The sequence below is a fragment of the Pteropus alecto genome, unplaced genomic scaffold, assembly GCF_000325575.1.
Source record: "Pteropus alecto unplaced genomic scaffold, ASM32557v1 scaffold208, whole genome shotgun sequence".
In the NCBI taxonomy this organism is placed as follows: domain Eukaryota; kingdom Metazoa; phylum Chordata; class Mammalia; order Chiroptera; family Pteropodidae; genus Pteropus; species Pteropus alecto.
Genome location: NW_006441066.1, coordinates 100,152 through 109,959, shown reverse-complemented (window position 1 = coordinate 109,959; position 9,808 = coordinate 100,152). Strand labels below are relative to the sequence as shown.

Below are 9,808 nucleotides of genomic sequence, written 5' to 3'. Positions count from 1 at the left end.
TCCAAGAAAAAAATCATTGTTTTGAAATAATTATATCACAGTAAAAATCAATATATAGACTTCTAAGGGTAAATTAGAAATAATTGCTTGAGACCAAAGAACTCTGAGCACTGTTGTATTTCTAATTTCACAATTCACATTTTGCATATGAAGATAAGGTTCATTAAAAAGGGACTCTCCAGAAAATACTTTGCTTTTTTTTTTTTTTTTAAATGAGTTTGAGCAGCCAATGTTGAAAAGCTTACTCCTTTTATAGTTTGGCAAATAATGCCAAATGAAAAGTGATTTCATAACTAGCTTTTCATATTTAAAAACTACCCCCATTATATTAAACATTATTTCAGCCAAAATAAACATATTCTTTCCCGAATGTGGTAGTATTAATGGAGTAATCATGAAGAGATTCATATTAAAGCCCCTATGCACAAAATTTTGAAGTTCAATTCCCAAATATTTGTACCTTTCCTGCACCTTTCCTCCAAAGAGACAGACACACATATGTATGCACGCACACACATGCGCACGCACGCGCGCGCACACACACACACACACACACACACCACAGTTTAGGTAATTATGATTAGCAATTAATTTAAGTTTATTATATATGAAAGCAGCAGGGAGTAAACTCCTCCACTGACCAAATCCCGAAAAACATTTTTGTTTTATTTTCTTGGCTTGGGGTTTTATCCAATTGTACATTGTGGATCTTAGATGACCAGGACTGTTTTATTAATGTCTTTATGGACCCTTCAGCATCCCCATGATTCAAACTTCCTATCCTAGAGGACTGCAAGAGGCCAGGTCCAAGTGTTGGTTATTGGTAGAGATTTTCAAACAGTATGATCTAAGTAAAGGCTGTGGATAAGAGGACTTTCTTAGGAAAAATATGGGACAGAATTAGAAAATAGACCAGGAACTGAAAACTCCTACCCTTTAAAGAGAAGCTCTCTCCTAGTTTCTTGTAATTGCCTCTTACCCCCTTTCTCTTTCCTTCTCTTACCTGCTGGATCTCCAGTGGTCAGGGCTGCTATATTAGTGCTTTTACAGAGGGTTCAGAGAATCTCTTACCACAAATGTCCCTACCTGGAAGAATTTAGGTGAACATCCCTAGGTGCTAGTCAGCATGGGAAAACAGAAGCAAAGAAGCTGGCAAGACATAGGCGCATAAGAAATTTCATAAAGAGAAAGAAAACAAGGGGACAGAAGGAAGAGATTGCTCAGGAGCTTGAAAACTCATGCCAACATGACAGAAGCTGCCCTACAAGCCCCTCTTCCTGTCTCCTTCCCCCACTTAACCTGCAGGGTCTCAGGTTGCTGTGTTGGTGTTTTTACAGAGGATTCAGGGAATCCCAAGCTCCAAAATTCCCCAGTCCCCAGGTCAGTAGATAGAGAAACAGAAGAGCTGGCCATCACATGGGGAAGTTCAAGTATTAAAATATGGTTGGAAGCTATGGGCACTTTCCTTAAAAGTGAAAAGGGACAGAATGAGAAATTGCAACAAGAGCTTCTTTAAACTCTTGGCCATTAGCCAGAGCTCTTTCCTATTATCATGTTACCCTTAACCACCCCCGCCCCTTGGTCCTTTTCCATGCCTTTTATTATGAGGCAGCTCTACTGTGCTACTGCCTTTCAGAGGCTTCAGGGAGCCTCATGCCTAAAAGTTTCCAACCCAGAGTTCCTTAGCTGGGTAAACATGAACCCAGTCACCAGGAAGAGCTCAAAATTAGGAGGATATAAAAGCTATCAGGAAGAACATATTTTAAAACTGGTGCAGAAGGAAAAGATGGAAACCAGGAGCCAGGAAATGCCTGCCTTTCAGTCAGAGGTATTTTCCTAATGTACTACTCCCTATTCCTTACCTCTATTCCCTTTTTCTATTTTAACCTGCTAGGTCTGGATGCTGGGGAACTAATGTGATTGCATTCATTTCTTACAGACGCATTAGGAAAACCAGAGTTTTAACCTTCCCCACATAGGAAACTTGTTGAATGGACAGCCCCAAGTACCCCTATGGCAGAGTAAAGCCTCCTGGGAGTAAACGAAGGTGATTGGTGAGCGGAATTTGAGCTGGACCTCTCCATTTGCTATCTCTACCAAGGAGGGTTATGAGGGCTCGTCTTTCTAGAAAAGAGTGGTATGGTGGACATTTGTAACCAGACTGAAGTACTGGTTCTTTAAGTCTTAAAGAAATAAATGAGATTGCAGTGATCTTTTCTCCTTCCCTCCCTTTGATTAATTCTACATTATCATTGCCATTTTTACATGCTATGGGTATTCAGTAAATAGAGATGTGATGGGCCAGGGTAGTAGTAGAAGCATTCCAATTTCCAAGCAGGAGAGAAATGCTTTCAAACCCAGAGACCAGATTGCCTAGCCTTCAGCCATGCTGTCGGTTGAGGGGCAATTGGTCAATTTTCTAATCAGTGCAAGCTATGGGCTTAATACTTAAGAGGAACCATTCTTCCTTTTTAACCTCCTTTGGGGTGCTATCATCTCCCAAAAAAAAAGTGTAAATCTTGTTTACTACAGAAGAAACATTCTTTTCCCCTACCCCAAATCCTTGCTGAAGAGCAATTTTTCTCTTTTTTATGGAGACCAGATCAGGTTTTTTAAGGCTAGTGTCCAATCTTTTTCCACTCTGTTCCACTGGTACCCTTGCTATTACTATGAATACCTACCTCTTCCGGTGGCCAGTAGCACTTAGGGGATGCAATACAGCATCTACTGTATCAGAACTTCCAACTTGAATCACTTTATACTGGCTTTTTTTGTCTTCCAAGGCAATAGTGGGCTCACCTTCAGTCCAGAGATTAATTATGATGAGTTAAAACCATTTCTTATCTTTTAAGGCTTCTCTTTTCTTCTAAAATCTTTGGCTGCACAACATGGCTGGACCTTACCTCAAATAATCCATATATCAGACAATTCACAGCCGATAAAAATCAAAAAATAGGAGTTGAGAACTTACATTAGGAACATAGTCTTCCCTGGAAAAATGGAGATCCCCCAGTGCATTTTGGTGATTACAGATCATTAACTGCTTGTCAGAGAAACTGAAGAGGAGAGCTTTCAGATATAAACATAAAACAGCCCATGCATCAACAGAAAAATAAAACTTGATTTTCAAAACTGAATCTAATTCATGGCAGAGTTTTCTTCTAGGAATTCATCTGTTGCATAACGGAAGGCCTACACTTATCTAAGCAAAGCAGCATAAACCAGAGAAAAGAAAATTCAAAGGTGTTGAAAATCTAACTTACTGAGATTGAGCCAATCTACATAGTTGTGTTTATAGCATTTCAGTCTGGTAGCTAATCTCAGAGTCTCCTTTACAAACATGAGTCATTTTTTCAATATTTTTGGATCCATATCTTCTTGACTCTGTACTATATATTTAGCATGTCCCATGTTGCCAAGACTGAACCAATGAGAAACTAAAAATTCTGCATTCCTTAATTTTGTATTTAAACTTGTAAATTTAATGTGGCATTAATGGCCTGTTTTGTATATCTGTTTGATTGTACCACCTTAAAAATTCATTTAAACCTGGGAAGGACAGTACAACTCCTTCCTACTTCTTATTAATAGCATAGTTTTCAGTGAGTGGATAATGAATGACCTGGATAGAAATCAGTAGAAATTCAGATTGTCATTAGGTGGAGATGGGGTGGGAAATCCACTCTCCCCATGACATTGACAAGCAATTTCAAAACAGAAGGTAAAGACAACAGGCCTCGAAGAGAGATGACTGTCAGGGAGGGTTCTTAATTAAATATTCTGTAGTCTTTACATGAAGGACTGTGAAAGAAATGTCATTCTAATGGAAATTAAAATTTGCAAATGACTTTTAACATCTTAGGTTAATAGAAATAAGCCATTTAATTATGAAGAAGAAAGCCAGACAACTCTTAGCCACAGCTTATCCTAATGGGCTCTGAAAAACATTCAGGTTTGCATAACATTTTTTTTAATTTGTTGAGTTAACTATTGTTTGTGGCACACCGGTGAGGGTGGTGGATGGGAGACAGTAGGCAGTAAGCATTCCAGCTGACAAAGGTCTGCCATTAGTTGATCAGAGTTGGAATATAAGGCAAACAAGAGAGTCTTAAAGAAAAAAATACATAATTTTTAAAAAAGTATTCCCAGCCTACTCCAATTCTCTGGAATAGCAACATATAATAACAGTTTTGCTCAATATATAGAGGGCCTGTTTTTCAAATTACTGTATTTCTTTGTACTAAGATGCTGGCACAGAAATGGGGACATAAGAGAAGGGCATTACAGACCAACGACTGCTAATAAATTATCCCATAAGCCACAGGTTTTGCAGATACTAGGAAATACATGATGTTTGGAAATGTAATTCTGGCTTTAAGTTTCCCTTTACTCTTCTAAATCCTTTAGGATTCAACATGGCTTCTTTCTACAGTTTCACTATTGATCATTACTGAATAGAGGTGATAACTGTATGTATCAGAAACTCAAATCAAATTAAATAGTGGTTTGGTTTGATTAGGTTTACTTCGGAAAATTTTTATACTTTGGTTTCGCTTCTGTCCAATAGGGTCAGTAAATACACAGCCCTTAATATAAAACAATCTAGTTTTCTAAATAATTCTTTTAAAAACACATGCTCACAACTTTACTTCAGCTAATGATTCTGTTTCCTGTTTTTTTTGTTTGTTTGTTTGTTTGCTTGCTTGTTTCTAATAGAATTGGATTTGCAAATCTGCAATTTGCAGTACCTGTTTCAGTTTGGGAGTTTTAGTCTAGCTTAATTTAAACCCCTGGTACTATGTGACATTAACCAAGCTAAATGGCTCTAACATTCAACCTGCCTAATTCCCCTAGTCTTAACCTGCATATGAAATGCGGATCCTGTCCTCCTTCTGGTGACTCAGAAAAGGTAAATATACGGTTGTGACCGTAATGTAACTGTAACACAATTTGAAAATGCTAGGCAAAGGCGTTTGAAATGAGTACCTAACAAAGTTATTTGAAATTTTTAGGGGAAATTATCTCTGGAGGTTCTACCACTTTCAATTCTGATTATACTCAATTCTTCACCCTGTCTATGAGAGCCAATACAGGCAAGTGGTATTTAAAAAAAAAAAAACTACTGGAATTCTTCCCTTGGAAAAGAGAATCAGAGAGAAGGACTCCAAACAACTTAAGGTAGCAACTCACAGAGCCAAAAAGAAAAAATCAGACTGGGTAGAAATTTAGGGAGTATACTCTTTTTTTTTTTTTTTTTTGCATAAATATTTCTTTGTATAATAATCTGCTCTCTTTAAGGAAAGTATGCTTCTCAGACAACAGTAACAAGAATATTCTTTCATGGCATACCTAGACCCAGGGCTCCATTTATTTTCAATTTTACATGAATAGGATAAATTTAAAGGAAACAGTTCCTGTGTATGTCCAAGGGATATCTGCCCAAGCAAATAATAGAGCATACCTTTCTCTAGAGAGAACTTCATAAATACAGGCTGGGTAAGCTATTCCAGATCTACAGATTAACCCTGAATAGGCCAGGAGTTATGCCCCCTCCTCTCCTATCCCTCAACCTAGACTATAGCCAACCCTTCCAAGTGGTGCAGGCAGGATTGTCATTTGATGCAACCACCACTTCCATCATCAGAGCAAACAAGAAAAATGTTGTGAAGCAAAGTAGTTCTCAGTGTACTTTTGCTGCCTTTTAGTACCTCCCTGCCTTCTCCTTTACTTAAGCTGTAGACGTGCACTATCCAGTATGGCACCCACTAGCCTCATGTGACTGTTTACATTTAAATTAATTAAAATTAAAATTAAATTTGGAATTCAGTTTCTCAATGGCACTAGCCAAATTTTAAGTGGTCAACAGATGTATGTGGCTAGAAGCTATCATATTGGAGAACACAGATATAGAACATTTCAGAAAGTTCTATTGAAGAGCACTTCCTACTATTAGTTCCTTTGGCTTCTTGAGTATAGGGACCATGTTTTCCACAACTCCATCCTCTAAGGCATTCTACCATAGTGCCTGATACACCTATTAAATGGCAGAGAAACTTAACTATGTTTCTAACTTAACTAAGTTTCTTAACTAGGTAACTAATGCTTACCATGTTGTCAAGGGCAATGTTAAATTCATTTTAAGCAATTTTTGATTTTATCATTGAAAGAACACTATGAGGTGGGTCCAATACCATCCCCATTTTTAAGATGAGGAAACTAAGACTCGGTGAGGTTAAATGACTTGCCCAAAGTCACACATCTAATAATTACCAAAGCCTGGTATTTGGGGACTCAGGACCTATGTTCTTAACCACTGTTCTATGCACCAAAAGAAAACATTACTGCAAATTTAACCATGAACAGGCATGCCTCTTGTAGATCAATAACTGGGTGGCTTCTCCACAGCACTCATGCTGTCCAAGGCAGAATAAAGACAGGGTGATATCAAGACCTAAGCATGAAGAATGGGGGAATCAAACAAAGTGGCTATCAGACTATTTCTCTAAATGAAATAACAGCAAAGTAGTTTTATCTGCCAGTTTGCATATGGGGACCATTGCCTTGGTCCTCAGTTATGAAGATTAGTGAAACCTAATCATTTTGTGAAGTTACCCTCATGGGCTACACTTACCAGAAGGTTCTGTAACTTGAGCTTCTATGCTGCAGAGTTTGTGCCAGGACATGAGAATGCCAGAAAATCAATTTTCCTGCAGCTTTCACACTCAGTGTGTTTGCCAGACAAAACCCCAGCCAGCACTTTTTTAAATCAGCATAGTGCTTTCAGAAATAAGACTTACCAGAACTCCTAACACAGCAAGAAGGAAAGACAAATCTAAACCAAATTATTCAAAATTGAGAGCCACAGAAGGTGAAATGTGAATATACTGAAATTGAACAGTTTAGTGGCCCCATTTGGCCTTGTGAGGTATTCTTTGCTAATCACTTAGTGAACTAGCTTGTTTCTAGTCTGTGCTTCAGTAACGCTGCCAGCACATAACCTGGCACCATGCTTCTTCCCACCCACATGTGCCCATGCCCTCATGTGTCTCCTGACTTATCAGGGTGGCACCCCATCCTGCCTGCCCTCCCCAAGATACGTTTTGATTCGCCTTCCATTCAGTATTCCTCTGGCACAAATTCTCAAACATACCAAATCATACAAAGGTGGCAAATATGGGTTGTGTTACCCTCACCATGATGGCTTAATCTAATTTATTGAGGACTTACTACATTCCAGGCACTGTGCTGGGTGATTTCTCTAAACTATCTTGTTTCATATCCTGCCTCCATTTCAGAAATAATTATTAATGTCTTAGAGAAATTTAATAAATTTGTCCAAGTCAAACAGAAGGCATGATCTCCAGTGGTAGGATTTAGGGCCTTGTGCCAAGATAGTGGAGTATTATATTGGTGCCTTTTACCTTGTAGTATATTGCACAGGCTTCAAAGCTGAACCAAGGAAGAGTAAGCCTATATAAAATCATGTCAAAAAAACATGTCAAAGAAGTAAACCTCAATCAATTCACTGGCATTTTGTTCAATGTAGTCACTAGCAATTTCCCCACTGAGAGGCAGTATGCAGTAGTAAAAAAAGCACAGGTTTGGAAAACAGCATACCTAGATTTGAGTACTAATTCTGCCACTGCACATCTATGCATTCATGGAAAGATCATTTTAACTCGCTAATCTTTGAAAGGGTGTGGGGGAGACAAATGATGACATTGTAATTAAGAATATAGATTTTGGTATCAAAAGATCTGGATTTAAATCTGGGTTTATTCATTCAGTTAATATTTATTACTATTTATTAAGTAATATTTATTAAGCACATGCTATGTGACAGCCCTTGTTCTAAGTACTCAAAGCAAAGTTCTTATGCTCATTACAGTGAATGAGACCAAAAAAATTAAGCAAATATGTAAATAACATATATGTTTCAGTTAGTATTAAGTGAAATTTTAAAAAAAAACAGTTAAGGAGACAAAATGTTGGGAGTGCTATTTCATCTCTGCTGATTAAGAAGGGCCTCCCCACTGAGGTGACATTTGACTAGACTCATGAATAAAGTGAGGGAACAGGCCATGCAAATATGAGATAAACTGGAGTAGAGAGAAATGCATCCCAGATGCAACAGCATGAGCAAAGACCCTGATATGGATATGTGCTTGGTAGCTTTGAGGATAAAGGTCCATGTGGCTAGAGTGAAGAGAGAGACAGAAAGAGTGGTAAGAGATGAGGGCAACGAAAACAAGCCAGAGCCTGTTGTGCTAGGCTTTCTAAGACTTGGTAAGGACTTTGGATTTTATTCTATATTTGATAGGAAGTCATTTTAATGGCTTTGAGCAGAGGAATGGCATGATCTGGTTTTGTGCAAAAGGATCATGCAGACTGCTAGGTGAGGGTGAGAGCAGAGAGACCAGTTAAGAAGTGATTGCAATATTTCAGGTGAAAAATGACTGGCTTGGACTAGGGTGAAGGTGGTAAGAAATGGTTGGATTTTGAATATATTGTGAAGACCGAACTGACAGGGTGTGGAATGTGAAATCAAAGGAAGAAGTCAAGGATGACTGCAAGGATGCTGGCCTGAGCAACTGGACAAATTGGGTGGTAGTGCCATTTTCTCTGATGGAGAACACTGGGGGAGTAGCAAGTGGTGGGGGTGGTGCATTAAGAGTTGCATTTTGGACATGCTAAGTTGGAGATGCCTATGGAAATCTAAGTGGAGACATCAAGTAGCCAGTTAGACAAACAAGTCCAGAGTTTGGAGAGGTAAGGGCTAGAAATTTTACTAGCTATGTCATCTGAACCAGCAAATTAACTTCTATAAGCATCACTTACTTCATCAATAAAACGGGGATAATATTTGTTTCATACGGCATTTTAAGAATTCACATTAATGTATGCAAAGTGTAAAGCACCATTCCTGGTGCAGGTAAGTGCTTAATAAATGGTAGTCTTTTCACTGTCAGTATTTATTGCAATAACTGGCAGTTTATTGTTGCTGTTGCAGAATCTTTGTTGACTGTTCTAAATCCAGATTAAATATTAGAATCACCTAAGGCCAATTAAGTCAGAATCACAAGAGCAGTGATCAGTAGCTTCCCAAGTATATATTACACACAGATAGAAAACAGATGAGCTAGCTTTAAGAGAACTTCTCTTCGAATTAGTTCCAGCTCACTCTTTGGGAAAGTAACTCTCCCAGAAAAAAAAAAAAAAAAAAAAAAAAAACCCCAAAGGGAAATTTTGGCTTTTTTTACTTTTTTTTTGTTTTTTTTTGGGGGTTTTTTTGGTTTTTTTTTGTTTTTTTTTTTTTTTTTTTTTTTTTTTGCTTTTTTGCTTTAGTATAAAAATAATTCTTGCTCTAAGGACCGGGAAGAAACGGCCACTGTGGAAACTCGAAATATTGCAATTCCAGGATAGACTTTTCTCTTTAATATAATATTTGTTTCTCTCATTTCCTAGGCTCTGCATTGTCAGGTTTGGCCTCTGAATTACAATCGATTGATTCAAGAGTAATAAGAATATTGAACTTCTCTTTTAAATATCTTAGAAAATAAAAATATAATTAGAAAGTGAAATCCAATTGGTCAAGGGTAATAGGCTTTGGATTGCTGAAGATAAAATTTCATTGAAAAAATAAAACTCTAGCAAGCTGAGGGAAGTGACCTTAGAGTGTTCAATAGCTATGACGGGCTAAAGACAATCCATTGCTTAGAAGTCAGGGAAGTTGTGGCTTTGTTCTAGTTAATAGTAAAAGGATGGGGCACGCACACTTTCTCTATGGCCTATTCTCTGTCCTAAAAAT

The 9,808-nt window shown here is 37.9% G+C and overlaps 1 protein-coding gene across 1 annotated transcript in view; it reads left to right on the top strand.

The window, feature by feature from the left end:
• The window catches only part of LOC102892117 (glutamate receptor 3), a 362,305-nt gene that overhangs the window by 301,280 nt on the left and 51,217 nt on the right, over positions 1-9,808 (top strand).